We start from the raw sequence: 23,088 nt of genomic DNA, 5'->3' as shown, positions 1-23,088 counted from the left end.
CGGGGCCGGCGCACCTACCCGAGTCCAGGAAGCAGCACGTTAGCGCTCTCGGCTATCCTGGCGTACCTACGAGTACCTTTATAATCTTGCTAAAATAGCCTATCGGGTAGTAAATGTCCTAAATAACCTGTATCTTAAGTACTGGATGTGAAAAGGAACGATTACATTCTCGCCGGCCATTGTGGCCGAGCGGTTCTAGACGCTTCAGTCTGGAACCGCGTGACTGCTGCGGTCGCAGGTTCGAATCCTGCCTCGGGCATGGATGTGTGTGTTGTCCTTAGGTTAGTTAGGTTTAAGTAGTTCTAAGTTCTAGGGAACTGATGACCTCAGATGTTAAGTCCCATAGTGCTCAGAGCCATTTGAACCATTTGATTACATTCTCCAGCGATGAGCATGCGCCCATAACCTAAAGGTGTCAAATCACAAAATACACGAAAATTCTTGCTCGACGCAGTTAAGGGACTCCGGAACGCCCTATACTTGCAATGTTAAAATAACGCTTATAAATTACATCTTTCCTCACAAAGTATTTGAGGTAGGAAGTTGAACTTTTTACGGATTATTTATTGGAATATGGGCTACAACTTAACACAGGGATTTTACAAAATTTTAGTTCAGTTATTAAAGATGATTTTTTTTTCAATTGTAATGAAAATTCACAACATTTTTTTTGCAATTTTTTATTTATATATTCAAAAATATACAGTTTTTTGGAAAAAGGCTGTGTTAAATTATGCAGAAGGTACTGTGTAACATTTACTGAAAGTTTGAAACAAATATGTTTGGAAGATCCTTAGAAAACATGTAATTAGTATGAGAAAATAAAAGTTTTGGGAATCGAGCGACAAAGATTGGATTAACTTTTTAGTGCATTCCAGGTCCATAGGATGGATTATCTTCATCCTCTGCAAACTCCTCCTCCAGCTTCCTCTTGTTCCTCCTCCTGTTTACTCTTGCTTGTATTTCTAGACTCTTTACAGCCCTGTCTGCAGCCCGAAGGCGTTCCTTGTCCAAAGCAAGCATCGCCTGTACCATGTTAGAACCTATCTTCATTCCCATATTTCTAAATACCTTGCACCTTACAATGTTGCCATCATTGAAAGTCGCAACAGCATCATACACACCAAAGTGAAGTGTTTCTATTCCAACAAATACAGTCTTGGGGATTCTCGACCATATAACACTATTTACACTTTCATTGGGGTTTTGAGTTTTTCCGTGAATACACTTTTTCAACAGTTCAGGTGCTGCTAAGTCTCTGAAAATAGGTTTTATCACCTCCATTATTGCATGAGGCAGACTATGCTTATGAGTGTACACTTCACCAGTTAGCAATCCTTTGTTATATTTACACCAACTGTCTTCTTCTTTGGGACACAAGCTATGTTGGGGATTTTCATCGTCTTTATTGTTTACAGTAATAACACATACCTTTGGCTTTCCAACATTTCTCCTTTTCTTAAAAGCCTTCAGAGGATTTCTAATAACTTTACTTTTACTCATTATTATACTTCAACAAAACAGAGACTGAAGAAACAGAATTAATTACGAATATTTTCGAGATAACGACAGAGTAAATAAACATGAAACAATCGACAATCACACCAGCGATATATATTGAACCATCACAGGTTAGCCACAACACATACTTTATCTCACATCACTAAAATGTACCTGATGAACACGGACGTTAATAATACCATTTGACAGCAGTTTAACAGCGCCACAGTGGGTCACGCCCATGTAGAACACATTTCAAAAAAAATTTAAAAATAGTTGTAGTCTTCGGAATTGAATAAATTATATATCTATTAAAAGGTAATAGTCTGCAGATTCAGAAAACGCTAAAAAGTAAAAATTGAACTTTTCATGATTTTGAGCCTTTCCGGAGCCCCTTAAGGCACTCGCTTCTGTAACACTGTAACGCTTTTTGAAAATAATTTACGAGGCAAGAACAGAAAAATCGCATAAAAAGGACAGATAGAAGAGCTGCTTAAACGGGGACTCATCAACTACCAAGACGTACGATGCCAACTCTGTTAGTACTTGTATTAGATGTATAGCCTGTCATAACGTGTCTGGAAATGGTAAAATAACGTATGTGCGTTTGAAAAGTTTCTATGGCATTTTAATAACAACCTACAAAATGAGTTTGCTACCGACTTAATTTCCTGACAAGAGGTAACAAAACAGTGTGGTATCCTACAAATATTGCACTTTGAGCTCTACTATGAAAGTCTTTTGAACGGGTAATGCAGATCTGCATACACGAATAGCAAATTGCAGGGGAAACCACCAGACTAGGTTTTGGATTCCAAATGGAACGCTGAGAGGAAACTCAATACTTAAGTATAACAAAATATGTTTGAAAGAATTTCAATTTATTGAAATCGGAAACAGTATTTTTCAATACGGAAAAAGCATTTCTAAGGTCTATAGTGGAAACTCATACCAGCTCGAAAAGCTAAATCATTGGTAGCTCACACACTGCACTTGTATTCTGGTCGACGACGGTTCAAATCCGCGCCCGGTCATCCTGATTTAGATTTTCCATGATTTCCCTAAATTGCTTATGGCAAATCCCGGGCTGATTACTTTGAAATGATACGGCCGCCTTCCTTCCCCATCCTTCCCTAATCCGATGATACCGATGACCTCGCTGTTTGGCCGCGCGGGATTAGCCGAGCGGTCTCAGGCGCTGCAGTCATGGACTGTGCGGCTGGTCCCGGCGGAGGTTCGAGTCCTCCCTCGGGCATGGATGTGTGTGTTTGTCCTTAGGATAATTTAGGTTAAGTAGTGTGTAAGCTTAGGGACTGATGACCTTAGCAGTTAAGTCCTATAAGATGTCACACCCATTTGAACATTTTTTGAACCTCGCTGTTTGGTCCCCTCACCCAAATCAACCAACCAACCATTGGTAGCTGTGATTTCCTTGACTCACTTCCGGGAAAACAAGATGCTTCTCTTAGTACAACCATAGTTAGTTTCTTCCCACAACCATCTCCAACTGAACAGTGCTCCATTTCTCATTACCAGTTGTCGATGAATCGTAAAACTGTAATTCTTGTTTTTATTTTTTACTAGGGCCTACGAGACGTATATATTAAATAAAAAATCAAAAATTGAAGTTACTAATCCTGTGTTCCCGTACACCTTACTGTTGATAAGTTCAAATGGTTCAAAAAAAATGGTTCAAATGGCTCTGAGCACTATGGGACTCAACATCTTAGGTAATAAGTCCCCTAGAACTTAGAACTACTTAAACCTAACCAACCTAAGGACATCACACACACCCATGCCCGAGGCAGGATTCGAACCTGCGACCGTAGCAGTCCCGCGGTTCCGGACTGCAGCGCCAGAACCGCTAGACCACCGCGGCCGGCTGTTGCTAAGTATTTAAATTAATGAAATGCATGCAGTATCAGATGTTGCCTTGACGAATTCATCAAAGAAAATCGTTTTTGTATTCAGTGATAGGCTCTATACCTCACACAAGGCTAAAGAATGCCTCAAAAATAATTACCCCTTAGATTAGCCAAAACAAACTCAATGTAAAGTTAAAAAATGTACATGTGTGTAGTCCAGGGAAGAGACCATACAAAACCTAGCTAACAAGAACAGAAATATTTAGAAGTAACCACACAGTCTAAATTGCTTTTATTTAACGTTGTAGATGCTAATAATAGTGAATTAAAAAATCTGTACAGTTACTGGAACCTCTTATTAAAAAGGAGCTAAACACGCCGACCAAATATACACTGTACGAAGGCAAGCTAGCTACTGACTTGTGGACTCTTTATGGGGATTAGTTAACTCTAGTTTGGCCGGACGATTACGTATGGTACGAAATCGTTGATTACGTTGGATGACGCGCGCACCAAGACATAAGCTCGTTACATGGACAATTTAAGATAACGAAGTACAGGCATACTTGTAAGCAACATAGACAGTATGAAAGTACTTCTCTACAGAAGTTTGAAAAGGACTCATGAGCGGAAGCGATTGTCAGAAATGCAGGTGAACGATGACAGGAAATGGGTATGGAGAACGGGACTGAGTATGAACCATACCATTAAAGTCTGTGTGCCGCACAAACATGTAGAGAGAGAGAGAGATGTCAGTCGGCAACATGGCGGATGCTCCGCTATTTTTGTGCAACACACAAAGAGAAACTGTTTGTGCCACGCTTATAAATGTAAAGCAAAATGGCAGCTTCAACATCCGAATTGCTGTCGATGTTTTTCAAATTCAAATGGCTCCAAGCACTATGGGATTTAACATCTAGTCCCCTAGACTTAGAACTACTTAAACTTAAAACACATCGATGCCCGAAGCAGGATTCGAACCTACGACCGTAGCAGCAGCGCAGTTCCGGACTGAAGTGCCTAGAACCGCTCGGCACAGCAGCCGGCTCTCGATGTTTTTAGCGATGTGTTAATTGAAGATTGAAATATGTATTACGCCAACTGTAGATGGAGGAAGGCCCAAAACACGTGTTGTATGAGTAAAAATAAGTACATAAAAAGTGGATGGTTGCTGTATTTCTTAAAGTGAGAAATGGAGCTGCTCTTAAACCCTAGCTAACAAACGAGCAGATTACCGACTATAATGTATCTTCGAACAAACATTGCAAAACAAAAAAGGTGTTCTCCCCGCCCACCCCGCCTTAATTATCATTTGATAGCGATTCATAGAGTCTTAACATATATGCTACAACTTCCAGCTGTTCATACCAATAAGTCCTAGGCAAAAACATCGTCCCCAAGTAATGAATGACAAACATACCTTTTTATGAACCGATGTGTAAATTTCTAAGCAAATTATTTCCTAGTCCGCCCTCATTTTCGTGTGGATTGTTACACGTCTTTGGACTTTTTCAACGACTGTAAGGATTTTCCTAGAAATGGGAACAGGCACAAATCTTCTAGAAAACCAAATCTTAAAAGTTAATGGTCTTAGTAAGTGCACAGATTTTTTGGTCATAACATAGGCAGGAAATCTCACATTGAGAACTCTTAACTAGCGTAACAAATGTGTTATCCACATCCACATGATTAATCTGCATTTCACGCTTAAGTGCCTTGCAGAGAGTTAATCGAAGCATCATCATATTATGTCTCTACCTTTCCAGTCGCGGAAAAACCAACACTTAAATCTTTCCGTACGAGTTGTGATTTCTCTTATTTTATTACGATGATACCTATGTAGGTGCGCGTCAACAAAATATCTTCATATCTGGAGGAGAAAGTCAGTGATTGACATTTCGTGAAAAACGGCTTTGTTTTTATTATTGCCACCCTAAGACGTAAATGATATCTCTGACACTCTCTCGTCTAATTAGTGATAATACAAAATGAGCTGCCCTTGTTTGAACTTATTCGATGTCATCTGTCAATCTTATCTGGTAAATAGTAATACAAAAGAGGATGGACAAGCGTAGTGTAAGCAGTCTCTTTAGTCGATCTGTTGCGTCTTCTAAGTGTTCCGTCAATAAAACACTGTCTTCTGTTCGCCTTCCCCACAAAAAAATGGTTCAAATGGCTCTGAGCACTATGGGACTCAACATCTTAGGTCATAAGTCCCCTAGAACTTAGAACTGCTTAAACCTAACTAACCTAAGGACATCACACACGCCCATGCCCGAGGCAGGATTCGAACCTGCGACCGTAGCAGTCCCGCGGTTCCGGACTGCAGCGCCAGAACCGCTAGACCACCGCGGCCGGCCCTTCCCCACAACATTTGCTATGTGATCATTCGAATTTAAGATGTTCGTAATTGTAATACCTAGTTACTAAGTTGAATTGACAGCCTTTAGATTTGTGTGATTTGTCGTGCAACGAAAATTTAACTTATCAGTCTTAATTTACTAATTTGATTATTACATACTGGAGAGTGGTACAAGCATAGAGATATGAGGTAAATAAAGGGCTCGTATTAACAACAACTTAACATTAAAAGCTAAATGTCAACAAAAACTTCACATGGGCTCTAATTTATGTCAAAAAGTATATATGGATACCAATTACTCGGTACAAGGGAGATACAGATAATAACATACTCGTATGCATTACACAGACTGCCAGTAAGCTAATGGGACTGTAGTACTTATTGTTTCAGTAGCTGTCACGGCACATGGAAGTACCGCATGTATGACATTAACGTAAGTTTCCGCAGTGGTCCGTCCCACTTGTGAGACGGAGGCTGTTGCGTTATCGTGCAGGAAGGCCTCCCATTGTCCGGTCGTCCTTGGCGGCTCCTCGGCTGTCGCCTGCTATCCGCCTTCCTTTCATAATGCCCGGCAAGTAATTTCTTATGAAGCAGCATCCGCATTTTGTTCCAACAGGACGCTCCAGGGAGGCCGTACAACTCGAGGACATACGCAATGTCATCGCTAATGCAGACACCACCGGATCGTCATTTTAATTTTAAAAAGAAAAAAAGTTCCGCGTTCACGAAACTCATATTGCTGAATGTTCGTCGAGTAAAACGCCAGAAAAAATTTGCGACTTCGTAAGTAAACGTATTTATGCACGATTTTGGTCTGCGAGGCCATCGTACTCGTACGATGTTCCAAGCATTTTGACCCTGTCTTGTTACGTCCGTCTGGCAAGAATTGCTGATCTGTACAAGCCCTCTCTGGGGAAGAATGGCGATTGTTCCTTCGGCTTGCTTGTTATTATTCCTAGATAGCCTTGGAGATCTGACTCTCAAGTCAGACTGCTTCAACGAAAAGGAAAGCCACTCTTCGGAGGGACAATAATCAGTTATTTGCATTTCCCAGTCTGAGGAGGGTTTGTAGCTATGTGGAAACCACTTCCGTTCTTATCGCTACAGCAAAGTTCATGTTAGGCGGACTGAGCAACAACGACTGAGGAACGGTCCCTTGTTGTACTGAGAGAATACTAAGTGGCTAAGCACCAGTGAATTAGGCTATTCGGACTCAGAAAAACGTCCTACATTTTATGCCCGATGCGGACTATTTGTAACAATATTACTAAACTAAGCGTTTCCACGGCAATAGGGGCCTGATTGGTATGACACAGGTGAGGTGAGGTTTTTCAGCTTTTGTGTCATTACCATAATCGCACATTGAGAACTCTTAACTAGCGTAACAAATGTGTTATCCACATCTACATGATTAATCTGCATTTCACGCTTAAGTGCCTTGCAGAGAATGTGCACCATGTAACTGAATTCCAACGGGTGATGTTGTGGACACGTGACGCGGTAAGAAAATGGTGGTGGTGGTGGTGGTGGTGGTTAGTGTTTAACGTCCCGTCGACAACGAGGTCATTAGAGACGGAGTGCAAGCTCGGGTTAGGGAAGGATTGGGAAGGAAATCGGCCGTGCGGTAAGAAAAGTATGGAAGCGGAGTGGGGAGGAATGCATAATCATTCTAGCGACAGTACAGGCCGAAAATGGAGAAATACACTGACATACGCGGCTTTGACAAATGGCTGGGAACGAGCATCTCGGAAAAGACGAAGTTGGTCGGCTGTCGTTGTAACCACTCTCGTATTTCCGTTGGGGAAACTTTTCAGTAACTCTTTCTTTCGTAATAATTTTTAATTATCATTATTTGAAATATTTAAGTAAAAAGTTTAATTAAAAGAAAGTAAAATGACTAAGAACATAAAGTTATAAGAGAACAATGTGTAATACCGTAGTCTGCTTTTGCCTGTATATGCACATAACCATCATTGCTGGCTCATTACCATTCCGATTAGTATTCCGATTTCTGTCCCGATACCTGTACTGTGACTGCTGTTATTGCTTTTGTTGCGATTGCTTATATTGCGAGTTGAAGTACTGAAAATATACCAAGTTATTTTAAAAAGTGTACCTATCATTTTACACAAGTATTATTTGCGCCAAGTCGGCGTAATTTTCATCATTCAGAGATATAGTTTCAGAGACTTGAATTTTTTTGAAGAGAGAGAAAGATAGATTCTTCATTGGTTAGAACTGAAGATTTGTGATATTTGACGTTAAATGGGGTTATCAATTGAAAAGTAAAAAGTGAAATTAACTGTATTATAGTGCGAATATTTGCAAAAGTTAATAGTATCGCTATTAACATTCAAGTTATAACACTGCAACTGCATTTACGTAGCTTGTTCAATCAAATACCGAGTTTGGCTTGTTACTCCCGTCTGCTTCTATTATATCATAACCTCAAAACTGGAGGCAGTTCATGTAATGAAATTATTTTTATTCAAGCAATTATGGTATAAAGCAACAGAACACTGTAACCCTCTGAGAGGAATTTCGTTATGTTGACCGTGTTGTACCTAACGGAGGTGGCATATCGGAAGTGAAAGTCAGAATTACATAAATATTAAAACAATAACAAACAATATTTTACCTATCTACACTGTTCAAAGAATAAAGAAAACGGTCGCCAGCCTAATTAGGCTCAAATGGCTCTGAGCACTATGGGACTCAACTGCTGAGGTCATTAGTCCCCTAGAACTTAGAACTAGTTAAACCTAACTAACCTAAGGACATCACAAACATCCATGCCCGAGGCAGGATTCGAACCTGCGACCGTAGCGGTCTTGCGGTTCCAGACTGCAGCGCCTTTAACCGCACGGCCACTTCGGCCGGCTCCTAATTAGGCAAAAGAATGATTGACATTCTTGTTCAAGAAAATAGGTATGAGTAACTTTAACGGACAAACACAACCTATACTTTGCCACACGCGAGTGCAATGAACTCTGGCACCTGAATACCGTATGTTCACGTTGAGGTTGGAGCTAACAGATCAGAACAAACTATTTGCATAAATATAACAGATAACAAAACACACTATTACCTTGAGGACTTAGTCAAACTGAATGGTCTCAATAAAGTTACTATTAATATTCACTGTAGAATCATAAATTGGACATAGGTTCAGTATTACCTTTCAAACATTTTCCTATCTGACAAAAAATTGTAAATGTAGTTTACTGTAAAATTATGAACTGGTCATAGGTTAAGTCTCTCTCAGCTAAATACTTTTCTATTTAGAATGAAAGTTAAATGTATTTCACTAACAAATTACTTCTCACTGCCTTTTAAATAAAAAAGTTACTGTTTTCATAGATAGTTGTCTGTCTATTAATTGTTATTTATCATGAGCATAAAGGATAAACTGTAGATCCTATTACATTATTAATATGCACTTTTAATACACAAGAGGAACCCAATATTGTACAGAATTTGACTTGAATAGCAAGAGTGATTAAAACTTTCTGTAATTAAGTAACTTGGTGCATTTGAACTACTTTCAATGGAGGGGGGGGCCCTTAATCATGACCACTGTAGCAGAGCAAACTAAACACACTTTCAGTACACTAGAGAAACAAGTACTTAACAAGCATGAACATATAACTCTCAATAGTTGCAGTTCTGAACTTTTACTTCAGTGAAACACAAATTTGAGATATTTCAAATGTTCAAATGTGTGTGAAATCTTATGGGACGTAACTGCTAAGATCATCAGTCCCTAAGTTTACACACTACTTAACCTAAATTATCCTAAGGACAAACACACACACACACACACACCCATGCCCGAGGGAGGACTCGAACCTCCGCCGGGATCAGCCGCACAGCCCATGACTGCAGCGCCTGAGACCGCTCGGCTAATCCCGCGCGGCTTTCAACAAACAATATTAAATTTAGCACACTCTATTGCCATATTAATTTTAATATGCTTTCAATAAAGGAAACTCGGTAATCACTTTAGTTCAAACGGAGGGGAACCTGAGAGGTGTTATGATATGGAAAAAATCAAGGTAGGTACGTAAATTCATTTATGTATTATCTTATATTTGAGTACACTATAACATCCTATGAGCTGATCCTTCACTGTACATTACTGTAGTGTTCCATTACAGTGATTGCGCAATGTGGTGGCGATTGCATGTTGATAGGTGGATTTGCAAGCAGAATTGCTGGACTCTGTCATTTCTTGGTGGCGATGATAGATATCAATTCCAGAATAGTTCCAGCTCTTTATCCATCCATCCGAGGCATTGGAAAGCGTCAGGTTCAAATGGTTCAAATGGCTCTGAGCACTATGGGACTTAATATCTTAGGTCATCAGTCCCCTAGAACTTAGAACTACTTAAACCTAACTAACCTAAGGACATCACACACATCCATGCCCGAGGCAGGATTCGAACCTGCGACCGTAGCAGCCCCGCGATTCCGGACTGCAGCGCTAGAACCGCACGGCCACCGCCGCCGGCAAAGCGTCAGGAAAAGCCTCTCTCGGAATCAGCACAATACACAACTTTTGCATGAGCAGTTGATAGTTTAGTAGCTCGTCCTCGACTGACTCTTGGTTCCACGTTTTCTACCTAGGACAACCACACGTTTCACACGCTACACAGTTCCGTTCCCGAGGGGAACCACAACCCCTTTTACATACAAAATAACTAAGAACCCTAAGTGAAGTTCAGCAGTTTATATAACAGCAAACAAACATATTAAATAAAACAGAACATTTGCACATATTCGTAGTTCTACTCAAAATTATTTAAATAAAATTATGTAATTTTAAAGATAACCAAAGAGATTATATGACAAAGACAAAACATGTAATTTGCTCATATTGTACACATTACACTCTAAAAGACATCAAAGTTTTTAACAGAAAAGAATAAACACTCTAATGGTATCGATTCAATCCAACAACTCAACGATATAACACAAAATAAAACAAAAGGCAAAATAACTCAGTACAGCATTAGAGCTATGGTGTTACAATGTGTTAGCATAAAATTTCAGTATTGCAGACTGTTAGAATCTCTGGTCAGATGTAAGCTTTGAGCTAGGTGGAACATTTTGATAACTTATTAAAGAATATTCATTGGCCTATCTGAAAAACAATAAAATAGAAAAGACAATAAACTTTGCAAAAGTATAATTAAAAATCAGAATCAGACCAGATAATTACGTCAACGAAGCCTGTTCCGTAGCGTGTGTAATAAATGATTCATTAGTATCGCACGCAGCGACTATATTTAAATTAAATTAAACAAGCTGTGTCTTCTTGAAGTGAGGTGTTGGTTCTTAATCTGTGGTCTTATAAGCGACCAGAGTGTAATAACTGAATTGAAGCTTGGTCGCCGTGTCATTCAAAAAAAATTAGCTAGCATATTGCGGCAACACTACGTAGGATTTACGTCGAGATCTGCAAACACGATGACACCACAGCCCGAGGAATCACATATTAAAATATCTACAGTCAAAACAAGACCACGACAACCCAGCACCAGCTTCATCGTAAGCATCTACGTAAATTGGTTGAAGGACGGTGAATCCACGATTATCTGACAAGGTTTGGACATCCATAACAGAACGTGGAGGTCAGAAGCTTGCCCGCTCCGTAAAGCATGGTAGACGGCGATCTGTAACAGATCTCAAGACAGAATATACTTGTACGGCAGGCACAAGTGTTCCGGAGCCCAGCGTTCAGCTCACATTGTTGAGCATGGGGTGCCCGTGTTGACCCAATGACATCGTCAGTTACAACTATACTGAGCACAAGATTACCGAGATTATATCGTGAATTAGTGGGAACGTGTCGCCTGGTCGGCTGGATCACTTTCACTGTTTTATTTTATTATATTTTTTTATTTACTGGCCTTTGTCATTAACCGTTTAGCCAGAGAAGCGAGTGACTACAAATTTGGCATATAATATCACACATACAGTATATTACAAAGTATATTAATACCAGTTAAACTTCAAGGTACACTTTGTACGTTCAGACACTCTTCACAGTCCATATATCACAACTTCTCACGCTGTATCCTTTGTGTCTGACATAACTGGATATCCGCTTCTTGTAGAAAGCTGGCAATAGTGAGATAGTCCGTTGTGAACAACTGCGGAAACAGGTGCGTCACAGATGTAGGTTGGGGATTCCTGCGCTGATTAAGGGCGTGAGAAACTAGCGGCGTTGTCTGTCATAGCGTGAACACCCTAGTATCACATGGTTGAGGTCTGCAATCTCCGTTGGGTGGACTTCGCACTCCGGAGATGGCCGAACTTTCATCCTATACAGATGTGAAGGATGAAGGCCGTGATCCAGCCGGATGCCTGTTACAATAGTGGTATGACGTCAAGATAGCTTGATTTGGGAGAACTAGGTTTCTCACGGAGTCCTTGGCTGTATTGCGGCGTTATGTCTTCCTTTGGCTTGTTGTGAGATCGCCCACATCTGCGACCATTCCTGATGGACCTATTTCTCTACACCTGCAACAAAAACTGTGTGTGGAAGGGAAGTGTAGAAAGTTTGGCCATAAATCACACTCTGTTTCGCCAGGTGAGCTGCCAACTCGTTACATGAGATACCAGAATGTCCACTGATCCATAATAACTGGACACATTTATGTTGACTTCCACACTGGTAGATTAACTTAATTTAACCGAGCTCATGGCGATTGGAGCCCCATTGCTGCTTTTTCAGATTTCCCGGTGCACTCCTCGAATCCTCGACAGAGAGCATGTCGTCCAATAGATTTACCGCATGTGCCGGCCGCAGTAACCGAGCGGTTCTAGGCGCTTCGGTCCGGAACCGCGCGGCTGCTACGGTCGCAGTTTCGAATCCTGCCTCGGGCATGGGTGTGTGATGTCCTTAGGTTAGTTAGGCTTAAGTAGTTCTAAGCTATAGGGGACTGGTAGCCTCAGATGTTAAGTCCCATAGTGCTCAGAGCCATTTGAACCATTTGAACCATTTACCGCATCTCGAACACTTTTCGTGTTATACTATGTCGATGGTCGTGTCCAGATACGCCACCACAAAGACGAACGGCTGTTGGAAACATGCACCACGCCATGGACACAGGGCGGTGAGGGCAGTATTATGCTATGGGGGACATCTGTTTGGGCTTCCGTGGGACCTGTGGTAGTAATCGAAGGGCCCCTGACAGTTACCAATTTCGTCTGGTCTGAACCCGATGGAACACAGGTGGGGCACCATAGGGGGCCAGCTCCGCACCCAAACACGACTGGCTCATGATCTGTGGGCATTGGGAGACCTGTTCGTAGACACCTGGTGCCAAATACCTCCGGAAATCTACCAAGGGATTGTCGACTCTACGTCCAGAAGAATCGCTCGTTCATTGCGTTTGAAAGGCGGACGAACACGCTATTAAGAAGGTGGTCATATCGTTTTGGCTCATCAGTGTACATTGTGCACGGCGTCCACCGTATATCAGTAGAAATTTACTGCGTCCTGTCACTACACGTCTGTCTTATATCTGATGGCGGTAAGCCCATCTAAAGTTACAGTTCACAACTACACAGTCCAGACACATTAATATGATCAGCTGCCGAAAGCTTGAATAACCATCTTTTGCAGCTCGGACGTGCAGGAAGAGAGTCAGTGAGGTTCTGGAAGATACAGACAAGGATGTGGATCCATGCCGTCTCCAGTGTCGTGGCCAGCTGCGCAAGATTTCATGGTTGAGGATCCACAGAATCAACAACCCGATCGATGTGGCCCCACAGATACTTGATTGGTTTTAAAGCGGGTGTGGGTGGGGGGTGGGGGGAAGCTGGCGCTCTTCGAACCAATCACGTTCACAGCCAGCTGTATGACACGTTCCATTGTCCTGCTGGTATATGCCGTCGTGCTTAGGAACAACTACACTACTGGCCGCTAAAATTGCTACACCACGAAGATGACGTGCTACAGACGCGAAATTTTACCGATATGCAAATGATTAGCTTTTCAGAGCATTCACACACGGTTGGCGCTGGTGGCGACACCTACAACGTGCTGAGATGAGGAAAGTTTCCAACCGATTTCTCATACAGAAACAGCATTTGACTGGCGTTTCCTGGTGAAACGTTGTTGTGATGCCTCGTGTAAGGAGGAGAAATGCATACCATCACGTTTCCGACTTTGATAAAGGTCGGATTGTAGCCTATCGCGATTGCGGTCTATCGTATCGGGACACTGCTGCTCGCGTTGGTCGAGATCTAATGACTGTTAGCAGAATATGGAATCGGTGGGTTCAGGAGGGTAATACGGAACGCCGTGCTGGATCCCAACGGCCTCGTATCACTACCAGTCGAGATGACAGGCATCTTATCCGCACGGCTGTAACGGATCGTGCAGCCACTTCTCGATCCCTGAGTCAACACATGGGGACGTTTGCAAGACAACAAACATCTGCACGAACAGTTCGACGACGTTTGCAGCAGCATGGACTATCAGCTCGGAGACCGTGGTTGCGGTTACCCTTGACGCTGCATCACACACAGGAGCGCCTGTGATGGTGTACTCAGACGAACCTGGGTGCACGAATGGCAAAACGTCATTTTTTCGGATGAATCCAGGTTCTGTTTACAGCATCATGATGGTCGCATCCGTGTTTGGCGACATCGCGGTGAATGCACATTGGAAGCGTGTATTCGTCATCGCCATACTGGCGTATCACCCGTTGTGATGGTATGGGGTGCCAGTGGTTACACGTCTCGGTCACCTCTTGTTCGCATTGACAGCACTTTGAACAGTGGACGTTACATTTCAGATGTGTTACGACCCGTGGCTCTACCCCTCAAAAAAATAGTTCAAATGGCTCTGAGCACTATGCGACTTATCTTCTGAGGTCATCAGTCGCCTAGAACTTAGAACCAATTAAACCTGACCTAAGAACATCACACACATCCATGCGCGAGGCAGGGTTCGAACCTGCGACCGTAGCGGTCGCTCGGCTCCAGACTGTAGCGCCTAGAAACGCACGGCCACTCCGGCCGGCGGCTCTACCCTTCATTCGATCCCTGCGAAACCCTACATTTCAGCAGGATGATGCACGACCGCATGTTGCAGGTCCTGTACGGGCCTTTCTGGATACAGAAAATGTTCGAGTGCTGCCCTGGCCAGCACATTCTCCAGATCTCTCACCAATTGAAAACGTCTGGTCATTGGTGGCCGAGAAAGTGGCTCGTCACAATACGCCAGTCACTACTCTTGATGAACTGTGGTATCGTGTTGAAGATGCATGGTCAGCTGTACCTATACACGCCATCCAAGCTCTGTTTGACTCAATGCCCAGGCGTATCAAGGCCGTTATTACGGCCATATGTGGTTGTTCTGGCTACTGATTTCTCAGGATCTATGCTCCCAAATTGCGTGAAAATGTAATCACATGTCAGTTCTAGTATAATATGTTTGTCCAATGAATACCCGTTTATCATCTGCATTTCTTCTTGGTGTAGCAATTTTAATGGCCAGTAGTGTATTTGCATGTAGGGTGAACATGGTCCCCAATGATGGATACATACTTGCGGTGATCCATTGTGCCTTACATACTGACGAGATCACCTGAAACATTCCCCAGACCATAACGCTCCCTCTCTCAGCCTGGACTCTTCCGACGATTGTTGTAATGCGTTACGCAAAAGGCCATCTGTTTGATGGAACATAAAATCGTATTTCATCTGAAAAGGCCACCTGTCTCCACTCAGTGATCGTCCAGTTGCGGTATTGGCGTGCAAATTCCAACTTTAGTCGCCTATGAACAGCTGTTAGCAGGGGTGCATGAACCCAGTGCCTGTTGCAGGGCACCATGCGCAGCAACGTTCGCCGAGCTGTCGTTGAGGAGACACTGTTGGTAGCCCATTGATCCATCTGGGCTCTTGAGTTGCACTTGTATTCGCCCGTACACATCTCCGAGGCAGTGGTTCGCCCCTGTCATCTATGCCCCATGGTGCACCACAGTTGCCTCAGAGCCGCTTTTGGATAGCACCGATTTGAGATACACGATATACTTTTACCATGGCGGCACGCTGGCAGTTTACAAGTTTAGCCGAGTCGGAAATTCTTCCACTCTTGGCCCGAAAGCCAATGATCGTGCCAAGACGCAAAGGATTTTATGTAGCTGCTAGTGAACATTGATTTAAATCCTTGGGGAACCCAAATTCTCAACTTCACTTTACACTACTGAGGGCAACGGCCTTGTCGCAGTGGATACACCGGTTCCCATGAGATCACCGAAGTTAAGCGCTGTCGGACGTGGCCGGCACTTGGATGGGTGACCATCCAGCTGCCATGCGCTGTTGCCATATTTGGGGGTGCACTCAGCCTCGAGATGCCAAATGAGGAGCTACTCGACCGAATAGTAGCGGCTCCGGTCAAAGAAAACAATCATAATGACTGGGAGAATGGTGTGCTGACCACATGCCCCTCCTATCCGCATCCTCAACTGAGGATGACACGGCGGTCGGATGGTCCCGATGGGCCACTTGTGGCCTGAAGACGGAGTACTTTACACTACTGACGTAGTGCCCCTACACATTACCCTCATTACTCGCGGCGTTTCGCCGATTCCCGTAAGAGTTCGAGCGTGGGTCATCATCACTGAAATGGTCATTGGCCAGTTTGGCCGTAAGTTATCTATGTGACGTATGTTCTTTCGGACATGTCTGAATTAAGGGGAACGATATTAATTGAGTACGACGTGAAATGACTGTGGAGACACATTCAGGTATTCCGTTAGAGGAATTTCACGGGATATACGTTTGCCCAGGCCCACTATTAGCGGTGTCATTCTGCAGTGGAAACGTCAGAGAAGCACTAAGCACAATCCTCGCTCTGAGATCGCGAAGAAATTGAATGGTAGGAAACACCGAACTCTTGAAACGTTTTGTGCGAATCAATCGTCAGACATGTTTGTGAGCTATTTGAGGTGTCTTCTGTTGTAGGTGAGATACTATGGTCAGTGACGAACGCTACCTCGGCAGGTGGTTTTACTCCTGTTTAATGGTTCTGCTGTTGTCCGGAAACCACTGATCATAAGAGCGAATGTGGTATTACTACGTAAACTGGGACTCAGATGAGAATGTGTGAACCTAGCGGACGTCTGACTATTGTGGTCGCTTGGGTGTTTTGTGGTGACAAGTTTTGTTTGGCCTTATGAGAGAGCGTCACGGAAAAGCTGAAAACCTAAATAGGCAGACTCCTGAAGATAGACGCAAATTATCCCGCGAAAACCTATTTACAGAATTTCAAGAAACAGTATTAAGTGAAGAACGTAGATATATTCTTCAGTCTTCTAAGTATCGTTCCATTTGGGATCTGACTAGAAGAGCAGAATAGTTACAGCATGCACAGAGGTATGTAAGCTGCCATTCTCCCGCTCTCGATACGCGTTTGGAACGGGAAGAAACTCTAATATTGGGTATGATGCTAACAAGTGCCCTCTGCCATGCTCTTCAAAATGGTTTGAAGAGTATAAATGTAGATGTAGATAAAGATGCTCTACTTCTTGGTCTGGATTCAGACCGTCAGTTCAGGTAGATTGCAAAACGAACGATTACGTTTGGGACATTAGCGTACTTCCAACACCGTAGCAACATTTTGAAACCGGACGTTTTTGTATCAAGGACGATTGGATTGTGGTGTGATGAAATTCAGATCGTGATGATGGGGCGGTCTGTACAAAGCACTGACGTCAACCGAATCAAACACCTTCGGGATGAACTAGAGCATCGGTTGCATGCCATATTAATTCGCTTTAAAGTCTGGCAACAGCTGCTCGCGATCGTTTGAGTATAATGGAAGACAATTCCCCTTTAGTGTCTCAGAACTTAGTGAAAGGGCTATCTCGGACATCACACACTGGATTAATAGTGAAGGGAGAACGCAGTTAGCCGGCCGGGGTGGCCGAGCGGTTCTAGGCGCTACAGTCTGGAACCGCGTGACCGCCACGGCCGCAGGTTCGAATCCTGCCTCGGCGTGGGTGTGTGTGATGTCCTTAGGTTAGTTGGGTTTAAGTAGTTCTAAGTTCTAGGGGACTGATGACCTCAGAAGTTAAATCCCATAGTGCTCAGAGCCATTTGAACCATTTTTGAGAACGCAGTTAGTTACAGGGTGTTTCAAAAATGACCGGTATATTTGAAACGGCAATAAAAACTAAACGAGCAGCGATAGAAATACACCGTTTGTTGCAATATGCTTGGGACAACAGTACATTTTCAGGCGGACAAACTTTCGAAATTACAGTAGTTACAATTTTCAACAACAGATGGCGCTGCAAGTGATGTGAAAGATATAGACGACAACGCAGTCTGTGGGTGCGCGATTCTGTACGTCGTCTTTCTGCTGTAAGCGTGTGCTGTTCACAACGTGCAAGTGTGCTGTAGACAACATGGTTTATTCCTTAGAACAGAGGATTTTTCTGGTGTTGGAATTCCACCGCCTAGAACACAGTGTTGTTGCAACAAGACGAAGTTTTCAACGGAGGATTAATGTAACCAAAGGACCGAAAAGCGATACAATAAAGGATCTATTTGAAAAATTTCAACGGACTGGGAACGTGACGGATGAACGTGCTGGAAAGGTAGGGCGACCGCGTACGGCAACCACAGAGGGCAACGCGCAGCTAGTGCAGCAGGTGATCCAACAGCGGCCTCGGGTTTCCGTTCGCCGTGTTGCAGCTGCGGTCCAAATGACGCCAACGTTCACGTATCGTCTCATGCGCCAGAGTTTACACCTCTATCCATACAAAATTCAAACGCGGCAACCCCTCAGCGCCGCTACCATTGCTGCACGAGAGACATTCGCTAACAATATAGTGCACAGGATTGATGACGGCGATATGCATGTGGGCAGCATTTGGTTTACTGATGAAGCTTATTTTTACCTGGACGGCTTCGTCAATAAACAGAACTGGCGCATATGGGGAACCGAAAAGCCCCATGTTGCAGTCCCATCGTCCCTGCATCCTCAAAAAGTACTGGTCTGGGCCGCCATTTCTTCCAAAGGAATCATTGGCCCATTTTTCAGATCCGAAACGATTACTGCATCACGCTATCTGGACATTCTTCGTGAATTTGTGGCGGTACAAACTGCCTTAGACGACACTGCGAACACCTCGTGGTTTATGCAAGATGGTGCCCGGCCACATCGCACGGCCGACGTCTTTAATTTCCTGAATGAATATTTCGATGATCGTGTGATTGCTTTGGGCTATCCGAAACATACAGGAGGCGGCGTGGATTGGCCTCCCTATTCGCCAGACATGAACCCCTGTGACTTCTTTCTGTGGGGACACTTGAAAGACCAGGTGTACCGCCAGACTTCAGAAACAATTGAACAGCTGAAGCAGTACATCTCATCTGCATGTGAAGCCATTCCGCCAGACACGTTGTCAAAGGTTTCGGGTAATTTCATTCAGAGACTACGCCATATTATTGCTACGCATGGTGGATATGTGGAAAATATCGTACTATAGAGTTTCCCAGACCGCAGCGCTATCTGTTGTTGAAAATTGTAACTACTGTAATTTCGAAAGTTTGTCTGCCTGAAAATGTACTGTTGTCCCAAGCATATTGCAACAAACGGTGTATTTCTATCGCTGCTCGTTTAGTTTTTATTGCCGTTTCAAATATACCGGTCATTTTTGAAACACCCTGTATATGGCTGGCGTATTTGGAACGAGTAGGAGTCTCCATAGAGGTTGGGCAAAATGGTGAGCGTGCTTAACTGCACCCGCAACACAGACGTGAACATATACTCGTATATGGTCACACATCGTCTCATCCATATGATTCTGAGTCCTGAAGAATGATTCCTACATTTCTAAAATGATTAGAAGTTTTAGAAATGATATGATAGCGCAGTCATACGGGTGGTCACATGGATAAATATTTATGTCATAGGAAATAAGGAATCAGAATGAAAACGTTTTTCCCCGAAACATTGGAATGCAAGGTTTTGAAATCTTCGGCATATAATTAGACTAGGAGCACTGAAAAACTTGCAGTCCAGGGAAAGATCGAAGGAAAACTGGTGAGACTTTCGCTTTAAAGTAGATTGATCAGAGGAAACCTAGACAAACATGATTATGACAGAGGCGATGCGCGCCATGAAGAGAGGTTACAAACAAGTCAGCATGAGGCCAAGACTTTTACATAAAGCGAAGTGCAATGTGCATTGAGAACACATTTCATTTCCGTTCTCTGGAGAATATAATCATACGAACTACGATAATAAGTAAATAAGCTTTCCTCGATGTTCAAGCCGAGTAATGTTTGAGTTAAAACTCGGCCTTTCGGAGATATCCACTATTTTCTTTATTAGCAGACTCAACTTGAACATCGTTAAAATTCTGTACATGGGTAGCGCCGCGAAAAATTCCAAAGATATGGTAGAACAGCTTGTTATGTTTATTATCGGAGTTAAACTTGACAGAGTTTCGACCTCATCGCTAGGCATACACTTTGCTCGGCCAGGGTAAACTATGGGAAGCGAAGAATGATAGAGATGATGATGAATCCCCCTATCCGTACAGCGTGCAAAAATAACCCGGACATAGGCCTTCCGTTTTTAAATTTAAGGTCTGTTCGATAAACAGATTGTTACAATCGCCCTAAATTGTATTATGTCGCTGACTGGAGGAGATATGAAAAACTTGGGATCATCACAGCAAATGCCAATGTCGAACTACGCTGAGGCTGGTAAGTACACCAGCACACAGGCGATGGCGAAAACATTGTACTTCATTAAGCTCGTTTAGAATAAACAGCAACAGTGTAAAAATTTTAAATGATTTTAAGAGGTATGCACTGATCGGATAAAGTAATTTATTTTACAAAAGTACGGTATATTGCCAGAGTTACAAATATCAGTCATCTCCAAAGATCTTACATCCACAATGTTGCATTATGTAAGCCGAATCTGAGACACAGAATAGGTAGAACAGCGGAGCCAGCGATTTTGAACCGTACCAAATGACCTGCGCAGGCGAATTTAATTTTTATTGCTTGTTAAGGCAATAGGTTCGAATTAAAATGATAATGATGAGAGAGTTTAGTGCTTACATGGATATACGAGGGCCGTTCAGAAAGTAACCTCCGGTTGATTTAAAAAAATACACCAAGTTAAATAAAAATATTTTAATATATACATCTTACAACTACATCTTTGCACTATTTTTCTACATTGTCTCCATAGCGATTGAGGCACTTATCGTATCTCTTCACAAGCTTTGAAATTCCTTCTGCATAAAAATCACCCGCTTGTGCCTGGAGCCAGCCTGTGACCGCATCTTTGAGCTCTTCGTCGTCATCAAACCGCTGTGACCCGAGCCATTTCTTCAAATGCATGAAGAGGTGATAATCACTTGGCGCCAGGTCTGGGCTGTAAGGTGGATGGTTGATAACGTCCCACTTGAAGGACTCAAGAAGGGCCGTTGTTCTGCGAGCAGAGTGAGGACGGGCGTTATCGTGCAAAAAACGATACCGGAAGTCAGCATACCACGGCGTTTGTTCTGTATAGCCCGTCGTAACTTTTTTATTGTTTCACAGTACACGTCTTGATTAATGGTCGTACCACGTTCCATGAATTCAACCAACAACACCCCTTTGGCATCCCAAAACACCGTTGCCATCAGTTTTCTGGCAGAAAAATCTTGCGAGGCTTTTCTTGGTTTGGTAGGCGAATTTGAATGTGCCCATATCTTTGATTGTTCTTTTGTCTCAGGGTTCACGTACTTAATCCAGGTTTCGTCACCGGTCACGATTCTGTTTAACAATGGTTCTCCTTCGTCCTCATAACGTGACAGAAAGTCTAATGCAGAGGCCATTCTTTGAGTTTTGTGGTGGTCGGTAAGAATTTTGGGCACCCATCGTGCACAGAACTTACGGTAACCCAATCTTGCTGTCACTATCTCGTACAAGAGAGTCTTAGAAATCTGTGGAAAACCAGTAGACAACTCCGACATTGAGAAACGTCGATTTTCACAAACTTTTTCATCAACTGTCTGAACGAGTTCGTCAGTCACCAATGATGGTCTACCACTCCTCTCTTCATCATGAACGTTTTCTCGTCCACTTTTAAATAAACGTACCCATTCACGGACAACTCCTTCACTCATAACTCTTGGTCCGTACACGGCACAAAGCTCACGATGAATAGCTGCTGCAGAATATCCTTTGGCTGTAAAAAACCTTATGACAGCACACACTTCACATTTGGCGGGGTTTTCTATTGCAGCACACATTTCAAACTGCCACAAAAACTAAACTAGCGCAGGTACGACGTTCACTCGACCACGGCTTGATGCCGACTGACCTGTTGAGTGCGTGAACGCACAGATGGCGTCGCTACTCCCCCCACAACCCGCACTGTGACCAATCGGAGGTTACTTTCTGAACCGCCCTCGTATAAGCAGTATTTAATTGCTAATGGAGTTCGTGGAAGCACAACGATAAATATTTGATACTTATTTTTGTAATCTCTTGTATACATTCATACCTCTCTATCAGTTCACTATGATGGAAACCTTCAGTTATAGTTACCTGATGCTACCAAGTTCAGCCCTTATCTTTTCTTCCCGAGAACTAGTGTCTTTTTCTACCAACAAATGAGCCAGGTACTGATAACAAATCAATTGTAATTAGTATATTTTTGTATTATAATGTACTCGATTCGAGCACACAGTGTCGTCTATTCTTATTGGCACTTGCACTCCCTGATTTATGCGTCATATTGAGATTTCCAGAAGGAAGGAAGGAAGTAAGGTTAAGAGTTTAATGGATAGCCGACATCGAAGTCATTAGAAACGGAGTATGACCTCGCTTGGACGGGAAAGGAGAAGTAAATTGACCATTGGAGTAATGTAGGAACCACTCCGACATTTGCCTGAAATTATTTTGAGAAAACATACAAAATCTAAACTAAGACAGCCGGATGGGGATAAGCACCCCTCGGCTTCCTGTGACATCATACGGTATGTTAATCTGTCCAGATAGCCAACGCATGAATAGCAAAAATTACACACGCTCTCATAACAGTAACTCTCCATGTATAAATGAAACACATAGGTGTCAATACTGACAAGGCCGAAACTCGTGCCGTATTTGCTCGCTTGGTAGAACATCATTATACGGAGATAGCGACGATTTGAGAATAAATCGCGGTGTATTAGTAGATTTGACATTGTTCACACTGCAGATGTGAAGTCAATCTAACCAACCAAAGAATAAAGGAATGTGTCGTTCAATTGCTTTTGCAATGTCATGAGGTCAGAAACTTTGGCGAGATCCTTTCGCCTTTGTTTTGATGCTCTGAGACTTGTT

At 42.9% G+C, this 23,088-nt stretch overlaps 1 protein-coding gene and 1 pseudogene across 1 annotated transcript in view; both read left to right on the top strand.

Moving 5' to 3' along the window:
- The window catches only part of LOC126249545 (cuticlin-5), a 339,366-nt gene that overhangs the window by 104,135 nt on the left and 212,143 nt on the right, over positions 1 to 23,088 (top strand). The window lies entirely within an intron of this gene.
- LOC126249836 (5S ribosomal RNA) lies at positions 15,955 to 16,071 on the top strand (annotated as a pseudogene).

Source organism: Schistocerca nitens, chromosome 3, assembly GCF_023898315.1.
Source record: "Schistocerca nitens isolate TAMUIC-IGC-003100 chromosome 3, iqSchNite1.1, whole genome shotgun sequence".
Taxonomy (NCBI): domain Eukaryota; kingdom Metazoa; phylum Arthropoda; class Insecta; order Orthoptera; family Acrididae; genus Schistocerca; species Schistocerca nitens.
This window is presented reverse-complemented; position numbering and strand designations above follow the sequence as displayed.